Below are 7,917 nucleotides of genomic sequence, written 5' to 3'. Positions count from 1 at the left end.
AAATACATCTGACCAAACTCCATAACAGAGATGCCGCAGAGCAAGTAAACAGCAGATGATCAATTGATTCATCTTTCCCACAGAAAACACAACTTTTCCCTCCTTTCCATCCTTTTTTGAGCAAGACACCTCTGGTCAGAATGCTCTTTTTATTAACTAGCCACAAAAAGACTTTTATTTTTGCAGGTATCTTAATTTTCCAAAGGTATTTTTGTGGAAATTCAGCCCAAGTGTAATTATTTTCTTATATAGAGACCCCACCGAAAACTTATGATCAGCAGTGAGAGTCTAGATAATTCTATCTCCCCCCCGCCCCCTTCAGACTTATTTCTTCACATCTACTTTTTAAACTATTCCACGGTTCCAGAGTTTCTCCATATAAAGTTCTTCTAAATTTGAACCCCTGCCACCCTTTTTGAATGGCCTCATCTACAGTTATATTGTGGTCAAAGCAAATGTCATAAATTATGGGATAAGCCTCCTTTAAAGGTTTATCATCTACCCAAGTATCCTCCCAAAATCTGGTGTTTTTCCCATCTCCCAATTCTTTCTTGACAAATTTATAGAAAATCTCTTTAATTTTTAAAAGACTAGTCCAAAACTGGGAATCTCCAGGTTTCTTATCTACTAGTGCTAAGCAGTCATCTTTCCTATATTTCTCTTTCAAAATGTCTTGCTAGAGACTCTCTTCTGTCTCCATTTTCCAAAACCATTTAGCTAGAAGTGCAATGTTCATCACCTCCAGATTGAGAATCCCTAATCCCCCCCACCTCTTTTGGCAGACAGCATTCCTTCCATTTAACTAAATGATATTTTTTGATGTTCTCATCTTCCTGCCACACCAACCTAGCTCTAAAAAAGTCTGTTTTTTTATAATCCCTTTTGGGACAGCATAAAAGGACATCATAAACAGAGGTATGTTAGTCAGGCAAGCTTGCACCAGAGTGATCCTGCCAGCAATAGATCCTAGCAGTTTCCCTTGCCAACAACTACACCTTCTTTCAATCTTATTTGTTACACAGCTCCAATGTATGTTCCTAATTCTAGTCTTTGACACAGGCATCCCCCAATACCTGATAGGTAATTCCCCCATCTTACATGTCAGTATTTCCTGATATAGCAATTGTTTTTCTTTAGCCTTCCCAAATAGCATCAATTCACTTTTATGAAAATTTATTTTAAGACCTGACATTTGTTCAAATGCCCAATATGAATTTGAGTTTTCTCACACTTTCCACTTCATCCTTGATCAGAAAAATAGTGTCATCAGCATACTGTAACATATTTACCCCTTTGCTATTTCCTTATTTTAATACACCCTTGACTATATCATGTTCCAGGGCATTGTTCATTAGAATGGCTAAAGCATCAGCAGCCAGATCAAAAAGAAATGGTGACATAGCATCACCTTGTCTTAAACCTTTGAAAGTTTTAAAGTATGGACCAATTTCATCATTTACTCTAACTCCTACATGTCCCCCCTCATGGTCTCCATAACCCAATCACACCACTTTTCTGGAAAGCCTTTTAACTCTAGCATTTGTATTACAAAGGGCCATTTAATTTTATCATATGCCTTCTCAAAATCAACTTTGAAGATCATAGCATCTTCTTTGTCTTTATAGAACGTGTTCAGAGCTTCATGTAAAATAACCACCCCTTCCATGATATACCTTCCCTTAATAAATGCAGTTTGGGTTCTAGAGATCACAGGTGACACACACTTAATTAGTCAACCTATTCATTAGCACTTTAGTAATGATCTTAAAGCTAACATTCAGAAGACATATTGGTCTAAATTTTTGAATTTGCTTGGCATCATTGGTTTTAGGGACAAGAGTAATGATGCCATAATTAAGCCTGGCAATATTAATTTCACCCTTGGCAAAACCATCAACCAGAGCTTTCAGATCCCACTTGACCAGATCCCAGAAATATTGATAAAAGTCAGCAGGGAACCTGTCTGGTACCGGGCTTTTGTTTCTTTTCATCCCAAAAACTACCTGATGGATTTCATTTAGGGAGAAAGGGGCCAATAGCTCCTATTTGTCTTGTGAACTGATCTTTTTCATTTCCACTACCCTCAGAGATATATTAGACTCTTCAGGGTGTCCAAATAATTCCTTATAGAATTTAGTTATATACTCCATCAGTCTGTGATCTCCTTCTATGATCCCTTCATCTTGCTCCAAAGAGATAATTCTGTTCTTCCTTATCTTCCCATTTACTTTTGCATGAAAGTATCTAGTATTTCCATCTCCATCTTTAATCTCTTTGTCTTTATATCTCTGTATCCACTTCATTTCCTCTTGTGTCATAACTCTTTTTAGTTGAGCTCTATGCTCTTTCTGCTCAGTTCTGTCTGCAGCAGTTAAACCCATTATCTCAGCTCTCTTCTCTAATTCATCCTACTTTTTAATAATTTCAATCTTGATTTTTTTATACCAGGCATCCATGTTCTTATTCCAACCTTTAGCTTTTTTCCTTAAATTTCTCATTCTAAGTTGCCATCTCTCCAAAACATTTCCCATATATCTTTCATTCCATGTTTTAGATACTAACTCTTTGAATCCATCTCTCAAAATCCATGCATTCTCATATCTGAATGTGTATTTGTGATTTTGTGTCTCCCCCGTGTCTAGGAACAAAGGGGTGTGATCAGAAATTTCCCTAGCAAAGGCTTGCAAAATAGTTAATGGATATTTCTCTTCCCAGGCTAGGCACATTAATACCCTGTCCAACTTCTCATATGTGGGGTCCTCCTGGTTATTTGCCCAGGTGTATTGTCTCCCATTTAAAGGTAGCTCTCTCAATCCAGCTTGTTCAATTATAGCATTAAACATAAAGGACCACTGTTCATTTATCATAGGTTTGTTCTTTTCCTTGTCATTTCTAATGATATTAAAGTCACCTCCAACCAAACATGGCAGAGGGTTATCATGATATAATCTGGCAAGCTCAGCTAGGAAGCTGGCTTTCCCTTATCTTTGTGCATCTCCATATACAGTGATCAGATTCCAATGCATTTTGATATTCTTATCAAATACTAGCACTCTCAAAAAATATTGTCCTTTTTCAATACACTCAACATCAAACATATCTTTATTAATGCCAACTAGAATCCCACCAGACATCCCTCTAGGGAGATTCCAACACCATTGGTAATTTTTACCTCCACATAGATTGTGCAGCTCATTCTTGGTAAAGTCTTGTTTTATTGTTTCAGAGATCCCAATAAAATATAACCTCTGATCTATGATCATTTCCCTAATATATCTTTTTTTATGATGCTGTCCTATGCCTCTAACATTCTAGAAAACTCCTCTCATTTTTGAAGTATTTTTATTTATATAAGATTCTCCCAAATATCCCAGTCAATCTTATATTGCTTTCCAGGTTAGAGACTAATTAGTCTTCTTCCCTTTTATTCTCCTCCTTAGTGCCCCAATCCCAATTGTTTGCTTCACACAGTCTAAGGCTGGTGAGCTTTTTTTACCACTTTTCTTCCCTGAGAACATCTCTCTCAGATTCTTGTATTGCTGTTCCTCAATCTCAGCATCAGAATGATCCAAATCAGAGCATAATCCATCGATATCCACATCCCCAATATTAATGTATACTGGTGTGTCCTTCTTTTCTTTCTCTATCTCTTTTGTCTCCCTCTCCCCATCATTTTTTTCTCTTTTAATGTTTTGGAAATATATATCCCTCCTAGCCATCTCCATTTTATTGATAATATCTAGGTTTCTATCAATCATATCAATGGAACATCCTAAATCAATCCCCACCACAGAACTAATTTGTAATAAAGAAGAGTTTGTAAATTCAGAATCAAGATTCTTACCATAATTGTCTCTTTCTTCAGCTCTGATTTTTGCCATCTCCTCTATTTTCTGATCTTCTTTTCCTTTGTTCCTGAGACTTCTTTTAGTTTCCACTTCTCTCTCCTCCCCATCTTTTTCCAGGACCTCAGCTCCATGTATGTCAGCCATTTTTTCACCCAGGGTCCCTATTGATTCTTGACTGGCATTATAGTCAGTAGGTTCATTGTATTTCCCAGATCAGTTTCATCCTTTCTCTGTTGATTTTCCTTTTCATAATCCTCCAAATCCATATTAGCTAACCCCATTTCATACTGTTCTCTATTAGCAGCCTCTTGAATTAGTTTCTGGATCTCTTTTTGTTGCTGTCTCATCATGTCCTGCATATTTTGTTGATTACTCTCAAGCTCCTTGATTCTTTTTTCAGCCTTAGCCCACAATGCACTGTGTCTGACTTTGTCCTCTTCCAGAGATTTAATCTTACTAAACATAATGTCACTTTCTTTTTGCCACTTCCTTCTCTCTGTGTTCATCTCAGTTTGCTATTGCATCATGCTCTCTTCCACTTGTGATCTCATTTTTTCAATTTTCCCATCTATCTCCTCACTTTGCTTAAGAGATAAGCATCCCAGTGCAATGCCTTTGTGTTCTGTATCTTCCATCTTTGTTCTCTTTCTGTTTTCTGTTTCACCATCTCCATCCTCTAGGTTGCATATATTTTCATTTTTCCTCTTTTCTTCTTTATACCAGCCAATTAACCTCTGTACCAATCCTGAACATGAGCAAATCAGGGGCAGTGATTTCCACTTGGGGTGGAATTCTTTCCACATCTCTGATCCCACATTTGACCCTCATTTTCTCCTCATTTATTGTATCCATATCCACTTCTAGCACAGGCCCCACTGCAGCAGCAACCTCACAAATGCCCAAGAAGTGTCTGAAACAGTCGGGCACCTTATTCAATTTAATCCAAGCTGTGTGCATTTTTCCCACTGCCTGATGATCCAGGGACCAGGGTTGAACTTTGATCACCACCCCTGTCCCCAGCAAATTAAAATCATTGAATTTTGCCAATTCTATCAGTTTTGCCTTATTGGGGAATCTCATCATAAAGCCATTTTCCCCAAATTCTTTAACTCTCCATTGCCATCCCCAATCAAACATCTCTCCCAGGGTCTTGGTTAGTTTAGTTTCATTGATCTGCCCTTCTCTAACAATCACCACACCCAGAGGGTTTGTGTGTTCAGCTACTAGCACATCTTTATAGCTCTGGACCAACAAGATTCCCAGCCCCTTAGCAGCATATCCAACATATTTTGGCACTGGCTTCATCTGTTTCAGCAAGTTGCACTCACTGGTGATATGATTATCCCTTCCACAAATCAAACAGTGTCCTACCCTGCATTCTCTGGTAGAGTGTCTAGCATCTTTGTATTTACCACAAACTTGCTTGTTGAATCTGTCCATCCCTTTCTTATTATCTTCCAAGTTCAACTGCCAATTGCCTCCGCCCCCCTGTTTCTTCATCTCCATCATTGGGTCTTGTTCAAATCTTTTATCAGCTCTTTGCATAGATTCTCCATTATTTTCCTCTTTCCTTTGAACATCTCTTCCAGTCTGAATACCCAGAGGTTTTCCTAACATTCCTTCAATTTGCTCCTTCTCACTCCCCTTTAATCCTTGCACTAATTGAGAGAGCAGAGAAGCTAGCAACTGTTGCTGTGTATTTTGATCTTTCTGAATCAACTGTTCCTTCTCTTTTCCCCTCTCTGCTCCAGAATCCCCCCCTCACCATTAGCTCTTTTAATATTGTCTTCCACTACCTCTTTCTTCCCAGTTTTAGCTTGCCACACCAGATTTTCTCCATTTCCTTCGGCAGCAAATTCTTCTTCATCTCCATATCCTCTGCCAACTCCATTTCCTGCACCAGATGTGCCACCACCTCTTCCAAAACCACCAGCTCTCTCTGTTGAAGTATATCTACCTCCATTCCATCCCCCTCCTCTACCAGCATAGTTGAATCTCCCCCAGGATACCCACTCTCACCTCCTCGATTGAATCTGGGACCTCCATAACCTCTCCCAAAGTTTCCAGCCATTCTGCCTGCTGGCGGCGGTGTGAGAGGAGGAGGGGGAAACCCTATGTGGTGGGATTGCTTCCCTTTCCCCTTCTCTCCCACCTTTATACCTACCAGCCCCGGATCCACTTTATGGGCTGGGCTGCTATCAAGCCCACTAGGCCTCCACCAAGCAAGGCCCACTCCTACATCTATATTCAAATCTTGCCCCACTGAGCCCCCAAAAATAATCAGGGGTCTCAAAAGCCCCTCATCTTTATTTCTTTCCATTTCTTCCTCTTTTGGAGCCAAATATGCCCCAATGGGAGTTCTCTGCATATCTAAATCCAATTCCATCCTCATCATACCAGGACATAATAGGATGTATTTTGTCCTTTTTCATATGATTATGCACAATATGAGCATCTAAACCCATTTTTTTTAAAATTATCCCCTAATTTGACTTCCCTTTTCTCCTTCTCATTTCTCTTACTTCCCAAACTATTACCATCATAGTAAGCTCCATCGCAGTCGTCTGCAATTTGGGATTGAGACCCTTTTTTGTTCCTACTAACATCACGAGATCCCTTTTTACCCTTTTCCCCCCATTTCTAGCATCATCTACCTCAATTGAAGTAGTAGATATCAAGTATTTGGAGATTTTGTCCATACCTGCAGAGTAGTCAGGGGACTCCTCCTCCCCCTCCTCCTCGGAGCCCTCACCGTCCAGCAACCAAAAACGATTGCCGGCCGGCGAGCGCCTCGGGAAGCGGGGTGAGCGGCGAGGAAGTGTGGTCGGGGTCGCTGGCGCCCTGGCCCTGCGCCTTGGTGGCACAGCCACCACCTCGTCTTCCTCGATCTCGATCGGGAGCCACCTGGATCCCGGAGCCGGGATCCCCACCACCACCTCCTGCGGCGGCGCCTGCGGCTGGATTTGGCGGTAGCGAAGAGAGCGGAACACCTTCCACTTCTTCCTCTGCTTCGGAATCAGAGACTCCGCCTTGAGCATCGCCCAGAGAAGCACCCCCATCGCCGGCTGGCGGTCGTGGTTGGGGAAGCACCTGAGGATTTCCTCCCCCCTCAGCTTGTCTCTCACCATCCCTGATGCATCGTTGAGTGCCTTCGCCGTTGGAAACCATCGATCTATCTCCTTCAATCTCCCCATCAGCACCTTGTCGCCGGCGGACAGCGCCCACATCTGCTGCTCGCGCGTCGTCATCAAACCCTAACCCTTGGAGCGGCGAGTCGCGGTGGTTTTTTTGGATAGGAACTGTGAGGGAGGAAGTGGTGGAGAGCCGATGCGTCGGCCTAATAACCTCTCTCCCTCCCCCCTCTCGCCATTACTCACCTCGGTAACCGCCCCGGAGTCGCCCCACCGGTCAGCCGCCGCGAGCCGCGCCAGATGGCAAGGGAAGACCACCATCTGGCCCACCTGGAACCCTGCGTCGTCGCGCCAGCTCCGTGCATCCACCACCACCCCATCCGCGTCGACGTGCTCCAAACGCCGCACTCACCAGCGAATCGAACCCGACCGGAAAATCAGCAGCGCCGTACCGAGATGGTACGAAGTCGCATCGGAGTCGCATGTCGCACGGAGATCGCGTGTCGCACGGAAGTCGCGTGTCGCACGGGAGCCGTGTACCGCACTCCATCTTCTCCATACTCCAGCGCCCCTGCTCGGGCCGCACCTGTCCATGGACAGGGTGCGGCTCCTCGACGGGTACCAGATCCCAGCAGCAATGCCTGTCATGGTGAACGCCTGGGCCATCGGGCGGGACCCGGGCGTTTGGGGTGAGGACGCTCATACTTTCAGGCCCGACAAACTAGGTGTGCACTTGAAATTGCATATACTACTTCTCGTTGGTAGAATCTACAAAATGTTCTGCACCAAAAATTCAAAATTTGATCACCTAGATACCAAGAGACTTCAGAAATATGTAGTAGAAGATACTTACGTATCAATATGATCTTGATGATATCACCTTCATTTACAAAATCTTGGACAAGATAGCAAGATACGTCAGAGGCAGTGGCGGAGCT

Source organism: Triticum aestivum, chromosome 5D (assembly GCF_018294505.1).
Source record: "Triticum aestivum cultivar Chinese Spring chromosome 5D, IWGSC CS RefSeq v2.1, whole genome shotgun sequence".
Classification (NCBI taxonomy): domain Eukaryota; kingdom Viridiplantae; phylum Streptophyta; class Magnoliopsida; order Poales; family Poaceae; genus Triticum; species Triticum aestivum.
The sequence above is the reverse complement of the archived record's forward strand: the minus strand, read 5'-3'. Positions refer to the sequence as shown.